The sequence below is a fragment of the Phoca vitulina genome, unplaced genomic scaffold (assembly GCF_004348235.1).
Source record: "Phoca vitulina isolate PV1807 unplaced genomic scaffold, GSC_HSeal_1.0 scaffold9, whole genome shotgun sequence".
Taxonomy (NCBI): Eukaryota; Metazoa; Chordata; class Mammalia; order Carnivora; family Phocidae; genus Phoca; species Phoca vitulina.
The window spans coordinates 7,449,743-7,470,129 of NW_022589712.1; the positions used below are offsets into that span (position 1 = coordinate 7,449,743).

Genomic DNA, 20,387 nt, shown 5'->3' on the forward strand with positions numbered 1-20,387 from the left:
ATAAAGGTCTGCCCAGACCCTCTCCAACACACTACATGTAAATGCCAGGTGCACGTGCATGCCTGCATGTGCCTGTGTATGTGCGCGCGTGCAGGGGTAATCGATCCTGGGGCTGCTCTGCAGGGAGAGAATACCTCGACCTCAGAGCTTCTTCCTCCCCGTTCCTAACGTCTCTGATCACTTGAGTTTTCGGCATTATTTCCTTGAAGGCGTTCTGGGGCTCTCCCGGGTGGAGAGCAATCTCCTGCCCAGCACAGCGTTGCCGGGGGCCCGCGGGGGGGGGGGGTGGATGGCATCCTCCAAAACAAAGCGATCGCAGACTTGCTGAATTAAAACCCAGCCGGTTTAGGACGATTTCCAGGTCGCCCCGCAGCCGGGGCCGGGGTCTGTCCGGGCTGAGGCTGGAGGAGCCATTTCGGGCCGGGGATGCAACAGGGTTTGGGGAGCCGCGGGCAGGAAGAGAAAAGGCCACCTAGCGGGCTTTGTTTCTGATTCGGGCAGGTTCCCGAGCCACAGATTTCAAACGCGAAGCTAACCGAAGCACTTCCTCGCACTAATTGGAAGGGGAAGGGAGTGACTCATGTTACACCAGCTCGTATCTTCCCTCCCCGTAACTGCTAAATTGTAGCTTTAAAAGGAAGTGACATGGGGTGGGGAGAGACGTCAGCTGAGGACCACTTTTTTTTTTTTTCCCCCCGAAGGGTCCACCCCATGGGTGGAGTCTCGCATTTTCTTTCCAGTGTTGGCTGACTTACAGCTCCTATAAACTAGTGGCAATTTCTGCACCCCAGCCTGCTCCCTTTCAGTTTCTGATTTCTAAGCCCATGTGGCAGGGGCCGCCAGAAAAGGAGGTATGTGCTGTTCGTGCTGTTTCCAGGCGACTTCACCTCTGGGCGTGGCGGATGTCTGTGTCTCTCTCTCTATCACTGTTCTCCTCTCCTCGGCTGGACCTCACTAAAACCTCTGGAAGGGGTAGGTACAGAACGAGGAAGAGTGGAAGGTGGAGAAGGAAGTGAGGCGACAGTGGGGACGTGGAGGGGGCAGAGCCTGAAAGGCAGAGGGGCTTTGCGCCCTTTCTTTGTGCTCAGCAGGGTGAGCGTGCCTTTCCAGGTTGTGATTTCCAGCTGCTGTTCTGGGATGAGTTTCCCCCCTTAGGCCTCCTCCCCTTGGGTGAGAGCGTTTTCTCTGCAATAGATGAAGCTGGGGAGAAGGTTCCTGTTACAGATCGGTCTCCTGTGTCATGCAACACGTTCTTCCGTCCCTGGCGTTTCTATGGCAACCACAAAAATAATACTACACAAAAGGCAGCCCCGATATAAATGGATTTATTTGTATTTCGGTCGGAGCCTGCTTGCTGCTTTCCGGCTGGCGATTGCCTCGGCTTGCTAAAATCCAGCGAGGCTTTGTGGCTACCCCTCCTCACTTTCATTTTGGTTTTTCCCTATCACAGGAGGGCTGGGGGGAGGGGTGTCGTCAAGGAAACGGGCATTTGTAATTACCTCTTCATTACTTAATTTTTGGCCTCTGAATTTCTCCATCCTCTCTAGGAATTATAGAAGGAATGATTTGGTGTTTGTGCAAGTCCTCAATTCTGGTCTGTTTTAGAAAACCAGGACAGTTCTCTAGATGTGATATTAATGCTGGAACCAGACTAAGGGGAGGGGGGGGCGAGCACTCACTTCTTTAAAGGAGGTGAGATCCTTGAAAAAAGTTTCAGAGTGTCTGAGAATCAACACTGATAAGATACATTATTATCTGCCTCACAAGTTTGCCTGATAGTCTAAATATTCAAAAGAGGGTTCTTTGCTCTAGCCTGCACTTACTGGGCACAAAATCTAAGTTCAACAAGTATGAGTGATCGTCCTTAGACGGATTCCCCATGTGATCGGCTCTCATGGAGGTGAGGGTCCGTGGACCTTCTCTTTTTCAAAATTGGGAAAGTGTTAACCCACCTGTGATTATTAGTGAAGCATCTGCAGTTAGAAAAGACTATCATAAGAAGAGGGAGAAAGTGTGTGTGTGTGTGTGTGTGTGTGTGTGTGTGTAGGTAGGTGGGCAGGGACAACAGGGACAAGTCAAAGTCCTAAGTTAAAACTACTGAATCTTCTTACTATCCTCTCTGGGCAGAAAGAGAATTGATTTTCAGGAAAAATATAAAGCATGAGAGAAAAGTACCATCTACCCAGTAATAAGCAAAGTTAAATATGATTAGAATCAATCGCACATCTGCTAGAAAGGCATAGTCTAAATGGGCCTGTTAACAGGTTGGAATTGAACTGAGGCTTTTATTCAGTATATCTGAGGAAATATCTAATAATGGACACCATTCCCCTAATTCGGGATCCCGAATTACAAATTAGCCTTTATAAGACAGATCAGTAGTCATCTCATCCTTGAATCTTAAAATTATCTGTAATTTTGAATAAAGATTTCTGAAGGTCACTCAGCCCTCATAGTGCCTTCCTGCTACTGAAGCCAAAAGCATTACTTAGAAACCTCAGAGTAACCCCTCAGCATGGAAACAGGAAGAAGGGGTGGTTTTAATGAGGTTCTGTTTGCAGAGATCCTTACCTAAACATGCTATTATCTGGGACTTAAAAAACTTACTATAGTGCAAGAGATCTCAAGTATTGTAGATACAAAAGTTATCTGAAGATGGGGACTGCGTAGCATGGCACAAGACTAACTAGAACCAAAGAGAGTTAAAGCCCAGAGAACTAGTTAAAGGGCATAAAGCACAGAAAAATGTCCTTAAAAAGCATATTACTCTCGCTTTGAAAACTCATGCTCGTACCCACGGCAGTTGAACTGTAGGCTTTCGATGTTTGCAAAGAGCATGGAAAGCAGTCTTGCTAAGTTACTGTTTTTCTAGCTTGAAAATGGTCCTCAAGGATGTAGATTTACCCTGTGACCCTGCAGAGCAGATGGCCAGTGTGTAAGGCAAAGTCTGTGATGGAGTTTCCAGACCTAGCAATTTCACAACAAAAAAGCCTTATGGAATGGAGTTCAAAGGGCAAGAATTGTTTGGAAGCACAGCCAGAAATAAATAAATAAATACTGTCCTATCATCAGACCCTGAGGAGGGGTTAAAAACATAATCAACATCCTTGACCTGGGGAAGGTCAATGGAGCTGTAGATGCAAAGCGAATTCAGGGTCCCGGGAAAGAGGCTGAGAAGATGTGACAGCAAAGAAGTTGGAGTCAGTTGCCACAGGGCTGGGACCTCACTGTCTGCAAGGCTCTGAATTGGGTGCCCAAGTTAAAGATCCACCAAACGGGGGTGACAGCACGTGCAGATGTGCACACAGCTGGAGAGCAGGAGGCCAGGCAGGAGGGAGACGAGAGAGCAGATGCGGTTAGTCGGAGAAGAACATGACCAGGATGAGGATGTAACAGTTGGAAGGAGAGGAGATGGGCAAGTCAAAGGGAAGAAGGCAAAGTTGTCCCAGCGAACGGGTGTGGGGGCTAGGAGATGCAGCATGATTCTCCATTCTTGTCCCAAGTGGGGAGAAGTCCTGTCTTTAGTGTGGAAATAGGGCAGGTATACTCTGTGCTGGTGAATAGAGATTCAGGGACAGAATTTTGTGTAAACCAGAAGAAAGATTGATAGGAGAAAGATGTGAGTAGGTGGTGGAATCCTACCTAATCCAGTTATTTTTGAAGTGAAAGCCAGACTTAAATCAGACTTTAAACAAGTAAGAAATCTGGGAGAGGGGACCCCACCTGTCCCTACAACGTCATCCTAATGATACCTACCATCGCCATAGCTTTAAATTATGGGGAGCTCAGATGAGCACGTGGCCGACTTACTACATTTTGTGCAATCTGCTCTATTCTCAAAAGGAGGTCTAACGTGCATGTGAAGACTCTGCATTCATAGTTCTAAATGGTTTTTGATACCTACGTGTTTTGAGAGACATATGTGATCAAGCCTGGCTTAAGAATCACCCAACACCACCCAGAGCCTGGGCAACTCTAATTCAATAGTCTTTGTCCAAGACAGAATCTGTTTGGAAAGCAAGTGTTGGTACTCTGAAATTTGGCTTCGTGGTATGGACCAGGGTGGACCACTGCTAAGGCTGTGGGAAAGGGCAAGCTCACATCAGGAACTCATTCTTTTAACAATATTCATTTCTTGTATCTTTTGCACTTGCAATTGTATCTTGTCTTCTTTTAACAGTATTCATTTTATCATTGTGTCACTGTATTCTTGTATCTGCCAAGTGCTATGGACACAACTATGAGCAAAACTGGATGCAGAGTAAATAGCTACAGTTTTCAAATATCTGAAGGATTTTTCAGAGAGAATACGTCTAATGACTGAGTAAGGAGAAAGATCTTAAAATAAAAGCAATTTTTGGTGAACATTATCATGGAATGATCTGTCTAACCTGTCTCCTGTATTTTTCAAACGCACTCTTCTTCCACCAAAGATTTTCTACCTGTTTTCGATTTTGTCTTCACTTTGTTACTCCAGTCTGGTTTTTTTCTGTTTCATCCTATGATCCTAAATCCTACTTTTCAGTCACCTTTCATTCATTCATATATATACATGCTTACATCATCCACCCCTTTATTCATTCCCTCAACAAATGACGTTGACTATCATGTGTCCGGTATTATAAGTCATGGACATAGCAATAAATAGGAAATTATTTCTTTCCTAAAGAAGCTGAGGAACGAACAGGGAGACAAATGTGGAAACAGTCCCTTAAACCGGGGAGGGTTATTTTTGAGAGAGGCATTTATTAGCTAATGGCACTGCATGCTTCTTTCACTGAACAATTTTATATATAGATTGTGCTGGGCGGAGAAGGAAAGAGTGGTTAGCTGTTTGACCATTGTCCATCTTACAATTTTCTTGTATCTTTTGCACTGGTTGAGCTTACGGCTGGTGTCAGGAAACATTTGTCGATTAATGAAATGGGAAGAGGTGGGATTTCTGACCCTGGAGCCATAGAGGAATAGAGTCCAGAAGACTTACATGTTCTGTTTCTGAAAAGCATAAGCTGAGCATTAATCTCTCAAAGTTCCCTCATAGTGACTCACTTATGGACTTCCCTGGGACTATAGCCCCCTCCAGATGGACTTCAAGTATAGCATTTTTAAAAGGGAAATTCCCACCGTCATCAAAATTATATGCCCACTGGTTTGCTAGAGAGCCTCTTGTCATTTAGAGCTAATTCCCATAACGCATTGCAAGTCCATGTCTCCTTCTGACAAAACCAAGTAGGTTTCAACACCTCAAATCTAAATAGCCAAAATAAAGAATGTTAAAACCTTGTTGGAGTACTTATCCTGTTTGTATTTCCTGATATCACGAAGCTCCTCAGAATTGTTTTGCCCCCATTTGATTTCTACCTTCACCACGGAGATTACATGGGCAACATAACCAAGTTCATCCAGAGAACCACCCTCTCTGCTTGTCCGACCTTCAGAGAAAACATTTAGCAAGTCCCCCTTCTTCTTCGATATTTTGATCTCTGAAGAGGTCAGCTTCTGCCTCCAGCGTGAAGCTGTTCCAGAGTTCCAGATAACTCTGGCTGGCATAGATCTCTCCCTTCTGAATTTGGGTTATACCTAGCGGCTAGTCCATGGTTAATTCTATGTAGCCTCCTCCAGGAAAAAAGGCACATTTTGGACTTCAGAGGAGTCTGAAGCTGTTCCCTAAAATTCCTGCAGAAGATCAGTCCTCGGTCTGGGGGGATGGCAGGTCACCTGCCGAAGCCATCGGAGATGCTCAGGGGACCAGCGAACATGTAGCTTCTCTGAGAATGGTAACAGCCCACTTTAATGAGGAACTTCTTGTGTGCCCATCTAGTACAGAGATCTCACAGCTATCAATTCACTTTAGCCTCATAACAAACCAAGCAGGTAGAACTATTATCTTTTCCATTTTACAAATGCAGAAAGTAAAGATTGGTGAGTTACTCACCTGCTTTCGTAATAAGGAACAGAGGTGAGATTCGAACCTAGACTGCTGAACTGTGTACGGCTGCCCCCTCCATGCCGTTGCTATATTCATCCATCTGTGCCCCGGGCCAGCATCGTGCCACGGACTGAGCAGACACGCAGTGATCATGTCTGACCCAAGGATCAGACGTCTACCATGCAGACCTTCCCCTCTATCCCTTTCATCCTAGTGTTTGGGAGCTGCAGAAAGACCGGAAGAGACAGGAGTGTTTTTGAACTTGGGCAACAACCAGCAGCAGAGCCTAGGAGACAAGCTGCTATGGTTTTCAGGGAGCTTGGTTGTTCTGGTTCAGCCAGAGAGGTGATCTGGTGGGGCAGGGCAAGGGTCTTGTGGTTCAAATAGCTGAATGACAGTGCAGGACATAACATCAAATTAAATACGAACTATTCTCCAAACTAACTTTTTCTTAAGATTGATTGATTTATTTGAAAGAGAGAGCAAGAGTGAGCAGGAGCGGGAGGGCCAGAGGGAGAGACAATCTCAAGCAGACTGTGCTGAGCGCGGTGTGGGGCTCGATCTCATGACCCCGAGATCATGTCCTGAGCCAAAACCAAAAATCAGATGCTTAACCGACTGTGCCACCTCAAAACTGATTTTTAACCAAGGATGGAACTTTGCTGAGAAGTTGCTCTTGAGGACACCTGTGGTTGCTGCTTGAATGGCTCCCAAGGCTGTGGTTGGAGAGGCAGACTTTCTTTTCTGTTGTTTTTGTCAACAAATCTATCACCGCGTGTAAAGGCAGAGTTTTATCTGGAAAGACACTGAGCTTCTCTCGGACAAACTCTGAAAAGAGAACCGGTGAAACGAATTGACCAGGAGCAAAATTTGGTCTTTTTCCCATCTCCGTCAGCTCCCTTGTGAGCTGTCACCTCTCTGTGGGCAGAGGTTAACCCAGACTGATGAAATTTTAAAGAGCCTGTCCATCCCAAGTGCTTCTTCCCAGGATGCCGCCGCTATCAACGCACCATCAGTGCAATCTCTGAACCTCCCTCCCGGGCCCGGTTCTGAGCCCCTCTTTTCTGTCTTCTGCTGGGGGGAAGAGCGGGTTGCATGGACCCACGGTGGCGAGTGGCTTCCTTCCCCAGATGTGCACCACCTTTGTGCCTATCTCCCCAACCTCTGGCCTCTGTTTTCCTGACATTCGTCCTCCATACCATCACCTGTCCTTCATAAAACGTCACTCTCAGAAGCTATGACGTTAAATGGCAATTTGCTCTTTAAGGTTTGATCCTAATCACCGCACTGGGTGCTTATTGATGGCAGGGGCTTTCTAACTGCATTGTTCCTAGCACGGGGCGGAGTACCTGGCACCGAATGGGTGTTGTAGCTTAGGGAAAGGTGGGCACAGGGAGTCAGGGGTCAGATTTGCCTATCTGAGCCGAATCCCCCCACCCGGGCTAGGTCTTTCCAGGCTGACATTCCTTAGGACAAATTCTTCTACTGGGTGCTGTTGACATTTGGGGCCAAATAATGCTTTGTTGTGGGGCCATGCTGTGCCCTGCAGGATGTTTAGCCGCATTCCTGCCTCTACCAGTGGAACTCCCCCCACCCCCCACCCCAGGAGTGACAGCCAAAAACATTCCAGACATTGCCAGATGTCCGCTGGCGGGGCAGAATTGCCTGCAGTTGAGAACTTCAGGGAACTCCTGGATCCAAGCAAACCCATCTCTCAGGACTAACTTGCGCTCACCAGGTTTTACAATGGCAGCCCCAACCAAAGGGGCAATTCGGTCATTTAAATTAACAGAAAAGAATTGAAAAAAAAAAAAAAGAAAAGAAATGAAGAGCAGACATGTCACCATGAAGTACTCAAATATGGCCCACTCCACAGCCTTCTGCTTGTGTGGCCCCAGCCCCAAGGCCTGGCTGAGCCAGCTGTCCTCAACTCCCCCAGGTGGGTGGGACAACCCCCTGGGCGGGATAGATTAACATATCTACAGAAAGAATTGTGAGCGCGCTTCCCTTAACTGACTTCAGGTCTGTCTGCTGGGATTTCCTGATTAATTCCCAGTTTCTAGGCCAACCAGTGAGCTCCACACCCAGGTCTCACTGGTTATTTATTTGCCTCTTAGCACCCTCCCCTCCCAATCTTGAAGGCATTTCAAGCCTCTCCCGCCTTCTCACTTACACCAGAGGGCCCTTTTACTACTTGTCCTGGGACCAGCCCCTACTTCAGGTAAGGCCCCGGCTCCCCAGCCCAATGCCTGGTAACGCTGGGCGTACAACCACCTTGTCCCTTCCTTTGTCTGCCCTTCTCCCTTCCAAGACTGGAAAGATGGGCATGGGGGGGGGGCGGGGGGCACGGGTATATCTGTTCTTCCAGACTCCCACGCAATTCCAGAACCCTCTCTGAACCCTTGTATCCAGCCTACCGTGGGCCAGGCGCTGAGGGTACAAAGATGAACCAGACCGGGGCTGCCTACAGGATAAGACAGAAATTTTAAAAGCATTGCATGTACTTGCATGATTCGTTCTTTCCCACAAGGTCCCTGGATCTTCTTTCAGGGTCAAAGGACCTTCCGTAGCTTCACATAAATGAGCAGAAATTCTACATCTTAACCCCCGCATCATGTGGAAATTTAAGAAGTTACTAAGGACCGAATGAGATAATGAAAGTTTTGTGGGGTCACCAAATTCCTCCTTCGGCCTCCGTTTCTGGGTGGAAGAGTGGGGTTAAAGTTTAAGTAGGGGAAACAGGGAGAGAGGACCGCAGAAATATTTTAAATGTGCCTGATTGTTTTAATTATTTATATTGGGTCCAATTTTAGCCAAATTGGAACTTCATCTCTGCCCCCTCTTCTGTCTTCTCAAATGGCTGCACTGTGATTTGTCTCTAAGACAGTCTGGTCTTAACAGCTTCTCTGTGGCTTGGCTCCCCAGAGAGGATGCACCTTTCTAGAGCATGTGGTTTACCAGGCTGGGATCTAGTTGTGTCCTGTGGGTGTTGGGCAAGCAGTGAGTGGCAGTTTCCTAAGAACGGGTACACCATGGGACGCGACCCTGCCTGCCTCTCTGGGCAGGGAGAGGATTAGCAGGCTGGCAGTCAAGGTGTCCTGCCTTGTCGGAGGCCACAGGAACATTGCATTGGCCAGAATCTGGAGACTGCCAGGCCTCCCTCTCTAGACACTTTCTGCTGGGCCACAGAGATGGGGGGCCTTGTAGGGACCACGAGAAGCAGCATGGCAGAAGGGAGGACCAGGTCCCCAACCCAGGTCACCTGCTTACTTTCTGTGGGACCTTGGACTCCTTGAGACCAGGGACTGTCTCTGGTTCTGCACTGGCCCCGGCACTGGGAGGTAACCTCGCATGGCCTCTGTGTCCTCATTTCCTGACCTGGTCAGGGAGGAGGCCGGCGTACAGGCCAGCTTCTTCAGCCACCAACACGGTGGGGCCATTTTGGGAGTATGCCAGCGAGTGTGGAAAGCTGCAGGATAAACCAGGCCCACGTCACCCAAGCATCCGTTTTGCTGAAAGATCCAAGATATATTTTATTTAAAAAAGTAAAACGAACATGGATATGCCATGATATAACACGCAACATTTACATGAACTTTTAAGGCAAAACATGCTTGGTTGTTCGGATGGCTTTCGGCCATAGCTCCAGATCCTTCAGTTAGCTTCCTCAGCTGAAGGGAACATCTCTGTGGAAAGATTTTAGAGGGAAAACTGAGCTGGATGATGTCTAAGTGACTTTGTGGGAAGAAAGAGTCCATTTATCATGCTGTCCCTTCCACTACCTTTCCTCTTTACTACTGTCACTAAACAGAGAGTCTTGGGGATGGGATGGAATAGGGCAGGCCATGAGTCATCCCTGGGGACTGGCTTGCCTTGACTCTGTTTCTTCCTTGTTTCTCTGTTCCTGATGGGATCATTTATGGACGGTTGCTTGAGTCCCTCTCTTGGCTCTGGTCACCCATCCTCCTGGACTTTCTTCCTTCTATTGGAATAACCCCTTCTCTAGATTAGCCCAATGCCCATTCTGTTCTTTTTAATCTCTCTCCCTCGCCCATTGCCTTGACTGTCTCCAATAAGGAGTTGCTTTAACTCCTACTGCTTATAGATATCTTTTATCTTATCACCAGTTTATGATACATTACCTCCTGTTCTCATAAAGATTTCTCTCACTGGGGTTATCTTTTGGAATTTGAACAAAATAGTCAGGCATGTGAAATTTGCCAATTCAAATCCTAACAAACTGTCCTCAAGGTACCCATCTCTTTAAGGGTCCCACCCTCTCTAGGGGTTGAAGAATAATCCAACCCAAACCTCCTGCCTTAAATAAGAAGCCTTGGCATGGGCGGACCTTGTTGTAATAGAGGGAAAGAGGAGAACCCAATACCTAACTACCCCAATAAACTGCTTTTTTTTTTTTCCCCTTTATAATAAGACGTTGGTGGAGGAAAAAAAAAAAAATCTGAACGGTGGACTTTGCCCAGGCACAAGCAAACCAAGTTTTATTAGATATACTTGAGAATAATAAGGAAGAAGGGTAGGCCTCTCGTGTGTGTGTTGTGTGTGTATCCTTGCTCTTTTTAAAACCAGGTTTTTGGGCCACCTGGCCGGCTCAATCAGGAGAGCACGCGACTCTTGATCTCGAGGTCAGGAGTTCAAGCCCCATGTTGGGTGTAGAGATTACTTGAACAAATAAAACCATGTTATCAAGCGTGGATATGCAGTATCACTTGACCCAACGTTTCACTGAAAATGGAAATCATGCCATTAAAGTCTTAGGGTGCAATGGCGTCTGCGCATAAGAAGTACTACAGTATATTCCAGTGAAATTTGCACTTGAAAATTCGTGTGACGCAGGGCAGGGCATTACGGTGTGGAGCCTGCTGAAAGTAGGGAAGGAAAGCGTACTCTGTGACCACGGGGAGTTTATTGTCTAATTCAGCTTAAACCAGCAAGTCTGCCAAAGCCTATTCCATTTACGAGATGGTAGAATATCTAGTTGGGGACAGATTCAACCATGTGGAAGACAGCCCCAAATCTGCAGTATACAGTGGGAAAAATTATTCTCGAAAGCCTATGTACTTTGCGAGGCTTAATCTGATTTTACCCTGAACATACTCACACAGCAAGTGTAATCCTGAAATGACTGGCTTAGCAAGCTTGGTTACCTGTTTGCCTGAGCAAATGGTGGAAAAGGAGCCATCGATGGCAGGGTAGGAAACCCAAGAACACATGTCCAGCAGACCCGTGGTCCTGAGCCCTTGGTGTGGCATCTGATGTACTCCATTTACTAAAGCAGGACAATCCAGAGGACGCTGGAAAGATTGCCATCAGAAACAATGGTTTTGTCCACTCTATCTTTGGCAAGTTAGTTCTAAATTTTAACTTTCCAGAAAATTATTTCATTCAAAACAAGTTGTCCCCTGGCTGAGATGGGTGAGGAAGGAGATGGCGACAGGTAACGTCGAGGTGGCCGGCTGCTTGCTCCCTGCCACAGCCCACCCCCGGGGAAGCTGGGCTCTGAGCTGGCCTTCCAAGCCCCGGATGGCATGTCCTGGAGTGTCTGTTCCCTGTTTGCTTCCTACCCCAGGCTACGACAGAAGGAAAGGGGAGGTAAATCAAAGGAAGAAGGAGTGAGCCTCTGTGGAGCTGGCCGTGGGAGGGCATGCTGAGCTAGCACGCATCCTTGGTGATGCAGAGTCGGGGATGCAGCCACAGATAATGCGGAGGGAGCACCAGGCTGCAGTGAGCAAGGAGCTGCGTCTCTCTGACTTTAGTCTGGTCTCAGGGTCTCAGGGGCAGAGGCTCACCCATGTTCTCAGCCTTGCCTGTCTGTTAGAATTGCCCACCTTGGACTGGTGCATCGAGTCTCTGGTTCCTCGATTTTTTTTCTTTTTTTTAAATGTTTTCTAGGTGATTCTGATGGGCTGGGAGAACTGGAACCATGTGACAGCAAGGTGGCTAGGAAGACAGTGTCTCTGGACAAACAAAACCAGGGGCAGGACAAAGGCGATGAGGATGATGATGCTAACTAGCTACGTTTAAGGTTCTCATGTCCCAGGCAGGGTTCCAGAAACAACTAATCCTCACCATGACCCCATGAAGTAGGACCTATTGTCTCCATTTTATAGATGAGGAGACTGAGGTTAAGTAATTTGCTCAGGGTCGCATAGCCCATAAAGGCAAACCAACTCTTTGGCTCTTGAGTCCCTGCTCCGGTGTTAAGGTTGATACCTTTACGGGACTCAGCCTCTTCAGATCCTCAGTAGGCAAGGTTCCGTATTAGAGGAGTGTAGCAAGGGGCTAAGGGCCTGTGTCATAACTAGAGTAGCAAGAGCCTGGTAGGTTCTGTTCTCTCTGACCAACATGTATTCCTAGAATAGAGGTCGAGTTAAATTATTGAGTTGTCTCACATCAAATACAGCTTGGTAACATTCCTTTATTAGCTGGATTTTTGGCAAGTAAAACATCCCACCTGCCTGTGGGGAATGCTGCTTTGTTAATGGTGATGTCCTGATCTGGGTGTGGTGTAGCAGCTCCGTCCCACAGACACTGTGGTCGACTTATTAATGCACCGTAAGCTGGGTGTTTGTCTGTAACAGTGTGGTGGATGTGACTCGCCATTCAAGTCATTCATGTTATGAATATTTATTACCCACCTGCCACAGCCAGGTCCACATGCTGGACACTGTGGATCCCGGATGAAAACACTGGAGCTCCTAAGGAATTCAGGCTTGTAGGAAGGCAGACAGATATACATAGGAAAACATTTAGTGACCTTATATGGCCTTGGCACTGTGCTTAATCTTTTACATCATTTACTCCTGCGGTAAGTGATGATTACCACGCAGTGGTTAAGTCCTTTAACTGTGGACTTCACAGTGAAGATAGAAGGGGCTGTGAGAAGACAAGGAAAAAGGCATCTCGTGGTTTCGGGGGGAGGCAGGGGGATGGTACAATCTCGGGCAGGGTTTGGAAGGATGAATGAAGGCTGGGAGGAAGGGGGAAGGGAGGGCAGCAGGTGGAGGGGACAGAAGACAGGGGCCGAGGTGTGCCCTCAGGGAAGACTGTCCTGACCTCCTCACCGCCCCACCTGCCCTCACTTTCCCTTCTAAAAACACATTGCAATTCCGGGAGAGTCCTCGCCGGTGTTAGCATTTAAAATTCTCTCCTCATTCTTCCCTACACTGTAGCAAGCTCCTTGAGGCCGTTTGGTGTCTCTACTCCCCAGGGTGGTGCCTCAGTAAATATTTGTTGAAGGAATGAAAGGCATCCTCTGAGGAGGGGGCCCTTCCAGTGGGAGGGACACCCCCCCCAGCCCCCCATGCCTCAATGGCCTCCCAGCAGCAAGCCGCCAGGCCAGTGGGGCTTTTGTTAAAGAAGATACTGGCCCTCCTTCCCTGGGAGCGGTTTCTGTTTGTCAGCGTGCAATGTAGTTCAGTATCGGTCCCAAAGACATACGGTATCAAGTGGCCGTGGGTGCCTCTGATGGTGGCCCACCCGCCCGTGCAGGTCTGAGAACAGAGGTGAGAGTCAAGTGTAACGGCTCCGTGAGCTCGGGTGCTCGGCTTTGGCGGGTAGCTTGGAGTCAGCTACTGACATGTTTTTTTAAATGAACCCCTTTCCTGGAGATTCTTGTGTACTTTCTGGCAATTCTTAAATGCCTTTCTAAGTTGGGCAGATTTGAGGAGCTGCCCATGGGGACGGTCAGGGCGCCACTGAGTGGGAGCAGCCTCATGGGCGTGTGAACTGCAGGGTCACCCAGGAACTTGCACTTGGTGTGAGATTCTCCATTCAGGGTCTTGAAATTCTTAATACGTTTTGAACAAGGGGCCCTACGTTCTCATTTTGCCCTGGGCCCCCCAAATTATCTAGTCCATATGGCATTGAGTCTAAGGAGGTTTATTGGGTGTTGGTGAATGCCAGCTAGAATGGGCAAGCTACAGTCCCGCACTAACTCTGGGCAGCTTTTCAAAAGCAGGACTGTGTGAGACAAGATGGCCACATAAAAATAAATCCGTGATCACCAGCAGCTCAGAGCACAGGGGCGAGTGCTGTAGCCACTGTCACGTTAGGTCATCTCAGTACAGGAAGGATGGTGTGTTCCTTAGCCAAGCTTGTGACATTGTCCCCAAGCTCTTGACCTCTGGCCATGTGACTAAACCTTAAACTGAATCTTACTAAAACCCAGGCTGAAGAAAGGCTCTCTGTGGATGGTGTTTCCATGGTTTTCTGGGAGGAAAATAGAACCGTCTTCCAACATATGAAGATGCCGAAGTCTAAGACTGAAGTTGCCTCAAATAAGAGAAATCATTTCGGGTGATCATGAGAGATTAGTGCTCTCCTGTGTCCATCGAAGTGTGTATGTTTTCTGTATTTTGTTGCCTTTCTGACTCAAGACGTGAATCACAATGTAGGTTTCATGTTTTCTCCTTGTGGAGAGTCTGCCAACCCTATTTGTAGGAAATTTGTTTTCAAATGGGGAAGGATAGAGAATTTAAAGTGGAATTATTTCAGTTATTTCAGTTACTCCAGTCAAGACAAATCACTGTTGTTTTTTTAAAGATTTATTTATTTATTTATTTATTTATTTATTTATTTGAGGCAGGGTGGGGAGGGACAGAGGGAGCAGGACAGGGAGTCTCAAGCAGACTCTAAATGTGGGACTCAATCTCATGACCCTGAGATCACGACCTGAGCCAAAACCAAGAGTCGGTCACTTAAGCGACTGCACTTATCCAGGCGCCCCCAAGACAAATCACTTTTTAAGGAATGCAGTGAAGTTACAGTTTTCACCTCTGAATTGGCATTCTCGATCTTGGTGATCTCATGGGGCATGTATCATTAAGACGGGAGACAAGTAAAATTCCTTGTTTCCCAAAGTCGGGAGATGTAAATACTCGAGCCTTTATTCTGGTATGCAGGACTTGTCCCAGGTATTTCAGTTTAGTAACTAATAAATAATCACAAGGAGCCAGCGTGCAGCCACTAAAGCTAAATGATGCTGAGTTGACTTAATTTATTTTGTTGGTACCGTTATTGGGTGAGTCAGCTGGGAAAATGGTGGAGCAAAGGTGTTATTTTTATTTAAGTAAAAAATATAACAGAATGTATGCTAACATCTTTGTGTATATGATAGTGAAGCTGGGGGTTGGGAGACCAGCTGGACTCAACAGCTAATGGGACAACAAAACAGGCTTGTTTTTATTTCCACTATGAAATAGAAGATGGAACTCATGCTCTTTCCTTTTTTCTGTTTTACACCTCTTTCTCATTCATTCCTGCCCACATTCCTTTTTAATTTCCATGAAGAAAATTAATTTAAATCGGCTCCTCATTTTCAAAGAATTGGCCTGTCATTCTTTTTCATTGTTGGGAATTCAACCATTTTTTAAAAAATTTCTTTCTTCCATTCATTCATCTAATTTTGGATGGCTTTTTTGAGATCTACTTTACAAATCATAAAATTCACCCATTTTAAGTGTACAGTTCAGTGAGTTGGGAAGTTTATACAGTTATGCAATGGTCACCAAACTCCAGCGTGGAGCCTTTCGATCACCCCCAGCAAGTGCCTTGTTCCCATGCACGTGATCCTCACTTGTCCCTGTCGCCCCAGGTGATCAGCAATCCATCTTCTGTTTCTATGGTTTCACCTTATATGGGAGCTGCATATCGATGGAAAAATTCACTATATACTGTTTTGTGTCTGGCTTCTTTCATTTAGCAGTTTTTTGAGGTCTGTCTATGTGTTACATGGGTCTGTAGTTTGTTCCTTTGTTTTGTTGGGCATTATTCTATTGATTGGCTAGACCGTGTCATGTTTGTTCACTCACCTGGGGGGGGAGGGGGCGATACATGGTTTTCAGCATCCATCCAGTTTTAAGTTTACCACTTTTATTCCTGATCCAAAGTAAGGATTAGAAATAAGTCCCGTTTTCCTTGCTACTTCATCCCTATCCCCAGGATCACACTTGAGGGATCCCAGCATCCATAGGAAGGGCTTGGAGGAAGAGTGAGGCGCGCTGTCTCCACCCGTCCGCGGCCTACAGTCTCTCTCAGAATAGCGCAGCAGATGTTTTGAGTTGGACGCTGTAGGTTGATCAAGTTAACAACTCTGACTCTGGGAAAAGAGCAAGTCTCTCCAACCTAAAACTGGACAACAGGGGACATAAATTCCTGACTTCTATCCTGGTTCATTTGTCTTCCAACCAAAAAATGTAAAAATTTCTATGTTGCAAATTGATGAGCCCACTTTTTCTACTCAATTATTTATCTCCCCACTGATTTCATTAACTAAGTGAAGCTTTTGGCAACTCACCAGATTTCATTCACAAACTCTTCCCATCAGTGTCTACTACATGCAGGCTCCGTGCTGGTTCCTGGGGGACGGGGTAAGCCCCCAGACACCAGCCCTGCCTCATGGAGTCCTGCTCCTGGGAAGCGTTGTCAGCTTCTGCTCCGTTTGGCCATTAAAGGGCAGCTGACTTTATAGTTCTCTAGTAGAATCTCTTTCGCATATTTGAGCCCTGAAATTTCATCTGAATTTAATCACGGTGAGTCTGCTATAGTGAATATAGTCTATTATGTACTTTAGTGGGTTGCGTTGATAGTAAGGAACATAAACAGAGTATTCAGTTTCAGGTATTCAAAACCTTTGACCCACTGAAGATTTTCTCTAGATCTTAAGCACGGAGCCTAATTAGCCTACATGGCGACGATAGCTTCTGTTGGCATGCATGCCTAGGGCTGATTTCCCTTTGCTCTTTGAGACTGACTGGAAGACTTAGGGATAGTAAATGTCCTTATAGCCTTTGCCTACAAGCTTTGCTTAGGATCGAAGGTGAGGTCCCATCCTTCCTTTATTTATGGCTTAGTGTCACAGACATCATCCAGCTTAGGAGGATACAGTCTACATCCTTACGGTGTCCTGGTGGGCGCTCCCATCACACAAGCAGACCCGGGCACCGCCATCTTGCCCTGTTCCCTGGGTGAGGGGAGGGTGCCTTTCTCCTGCAGGCCAAAATTCCCCTCGTTCTTCCCCTATAAGGACTCACCCATTCCTTTTTTTTTCAACAGTGTCAGGACGTGTGTGATTATATCACAAGTAGAATTAAGCCGACGGTGCTTATGTTTGTCATCCGTAGGGCCAGGAGTTTGTTTTGCTTTTTTAAACAACGCTGTGAGATATAATTCACAGCGTAAAGCCCACCCATTCAAGTGAACAACTCGGTCGTTTGTGATATATTCAGAGCTGTGCAATCATCACCACTATCTACTTTTAGAACATTTCATCACCTCAAAAAAAAAAAAAAGAAAAGAAAAGAAACCCATACCCAGGGGCAGTCACTCCCTATTCCCCTCCCCTGCAGCCCTGGACAACCACTAGTCTACTTTCTGTCTCTGGATTTGCCTGTTCCGGGTCTTTCATATACACAGAACCATACAGTATGTGGTCCTCTGTGACTGGTTTCTTCACTTGGTGTAATGTTTTTGAGGTTCCCCCATGTTGTCACATTATCAGTCATTCATTCTTTTTTGTGGCTGAGTAATGTTCCATTGGTGGATACACACCATTTTGTTTGACCACGCGGCTCTGGATGGACATTAGGGCTCTTTCCATCTTTTAGCTATTATGAACAGTACTGCTATGAACATTCACATACAGGTTTTGGGCGGACTTCATGTTTTCATTTCTTTGGGGCACGTACCTAGGACTGGAATGTGGGGATCATATGGGAATTCTGTTCAAAGCCGGGTGCTTTTCATTCACTTCCTAAAATCTTTCAGAGGCTAAGGAAACAAGGATCCTTTGCGTTGATGTCTCAGACCTTCAAAGCCAAGTACCTTTGGTAGTCAGGCCTATCTCAAAATGTTATCAGAGACCTGATGCAGGAGAATTTTATGCATGAGATACCACAGGGAAGGAATGAAGAAGAAACTATCAGAAGGGCTGTTGGTTTTGCTCCTGTAGTGGTGATTACATGGGGTTTTATGACAGGGAACCAGGGCTGTGTCCTGTCCAACCTGATGTACCTCTGTGCTGCCCTCAGGACAGTAAAAATGGTTTGTTGGGTGTGTTCAGCAGCGTGTGCCCTTTTCTTTCTTTCTTTCTTTTTTTTAGAATTTTAATTTTATTTTTATTTACTTTTTTTTTTTAAGTAGGCTCCATGCCCAGCGTGGGGCTTGAACTCATGACCCTGAGACTAAGAGTTGCGTGCTCTATGGACTGAGCCTGCCAGGTGCCACAGTGTGTGCCTTTCTCTGAACAGTTTTAGGACATCAGCTTTTTTGAGTTCAGGCATCGTATTTCCTGAGCTCTCTACTCTGCCAGGATTTGCTTTCTTAGAAAGTAGGAAGTCCTGTGAAGAGCGTTATCTGAAACCAAAAAGCACTTGCTTTCTGTATTGAATCCATTTTTTGTTCTCGCATTTGAGTCAGTATTTACCGATCTTTAAGAATTAAATTACTGTTTGAATAAAGCTTAGATCAAGGATTAAAGGAGTAAGTCTCCCAGCAACAAACCATTGCTAAACTATACTTCTGTCCGTGGGAAGGACCTGTTGAAATGGTACCTGGAAGTTTTGTAAGAATGTATTGTCCCCCATATTCCCTGATATTTAGGTATTTCTTACTCTGCACAGAGGAGTGACATAACCATGAAAAAAAGATAACCAATGAATTGTACATATATATAAATCACCTTATAATATTTTGTAGAATTTCAAACCAATTGTCTTATTTTTCACCCCCATAGTTTTGTGGAGTAGGTCAATGGGAATGATAGAAAAGGAAACTGGAAGCCCAAACTAAACAAGTCATAGAACTTCCCTGAGCTTCCATTTCCTTATCTATAAAATGGGTACAGTGATAAATCAGACAGCATTTTCAGTACCAAGTAATGTACAACACACTTAAGTAATCTGAAAAGTGTGGTGCAAAAGTTTGAACTCTTTTTTTTATATAACTAAAATACATTACCCAAGTAGGGTAATGCATTACCCCAACACTCTCCTATTGGGAGTATTTACCAGCATAAAGAAGAAAATTACTATTTTCCATTATCTCTAACTCAGAACATCCTTCTGGAGTGTTAATTGTCCAACCATTTTGAAAAGCAATTTGTTAACATCTGGGAAAGTTGGAAGTGTGCTGTTAATGCAGCAATTCCAATTCCAGTGGTCATGAATGCATCATCTGTAATAGAGAAAAAGACTGGAAATGCCCTAAATGTCCATCAATACGATAATACATTAATTTTTGATATGGTCATACAAAAGAATACTTTTCTTCACTTAAAACAACTGAACTGGATATCCAGCATAACATTTCAAAAAACAGTGAGTGTAGAAAGGAAATCATAAAAGGATTCAAATATTATTTATATATATCTTTGCAACTAAAAACTTATATATTGTCTGTGAGTACAGATACATACAGTAGAAGAATAGACAGAAGAAAACACATGAATTTCAACCTCAGATTGGAGAAGTGGCTTTAATATCTATAATAGATTATTTCTTAAAAAAAAAAAAAAAAACACCAAGCAGGTGCTTGGGTGGCTCAGTCGGTTAAGTGTCTGCCTTCGGCTCAGGTCATGATCTCAGGGTCCTGGGATCGAGCCCCGCATCGGGCTCCCTGCTCGGTGGGGAGCCTGCTTCTCCCTCTCCCTCTCCCCCTGCTTGTGCTCTCTGGCTCTCTCTGTCAAATAAATAGATAAAATCTTAAAAAAAAAAAAAAACATAAAGCAAACATGACTAAGTATCAATGAGGTAGAACATTTTGTATGTTTTGTATATTTAAAATATTTCAGAAATTTAAAAAAGTTTGATGGCTTATCATCCAGACTATTTCATAAATATAGAGATACACTTTTCTCATCTTACACAATTTGTCTCCTGCCATACATATTTTTGTTGATTGTGCATATTGTAAACATCTTTTTGTCACTAAATATGCTTTCTCATTGTTGTTCTTCCTAGCCCTCCTAAGTCTTTCTGTTACAATTTAATTATTTACTCAGAGAAGAAACAAAACTGCTGGTGCTTCCTCTTACTATTTTATAATTATTTTCTATTTATTTATTTGTAATTCAAAATTATTTCTAATTCATTTATGATATATTTGGTCCCTGACACTGAAGGAGCTCATAACCTAAAAGCAGAGGTAAAATTAAAGTCTGGTTTAATCAGGGCACAAAGAATCCATTGAGTTTCTTACGTAGTTCCTTAAGTCTGGGCATTCACAATGTGGAACTTCAATTTACTGTTTCCAAAAATAACCATCAAACAAGTGTCTGGGTTGGAAAAAGAATTCTCCCATCCTGGTGGACCTGACTCAGTCACTGGCTGCTGCCCGTGACTCCCTTCAATTTTTCCTGTGTCCCAGGATGCCTGCGGTTTCCTGTGTCCCAGGAGGCCCTGTGGGTCCCTGTGTCCCAGGATGCCCTGTGGGTCCCTGTGTC

The 20,387-nt window shown here is 45.5% G+C and overlaps 1 protein-coding gene across 5 annotated transcripts in view; it reads left to right on the top strand.

The window, feature by feature from the left end:
• The first annotated feature begins 728 nt into the window (after positions 1-728).
• The window catches only part of AGPAT4 (1-acylglycerol-3-phosphate O-acyltransferase 4), a 119,120-nt gene continuing 99,461 nt past the window's right edge, over positions 729-20,387 (top strand). For 3 of the 5 annotated variants that reach the window (XM_032407528.1, XM_032407527.1, XM_032407529.1), the window contains exon 1: positions 729-851. The gene's annotated coding sequence lies outside the window, so the exon portion shown is untranslated. Of the gene's footprint in view, positions 973-20,387 lie in introns of all 5 variants that reach the window. The other 2 variants (XM_032407526.1, XM_032407525.1) reach the window with 1 other exon arrangement.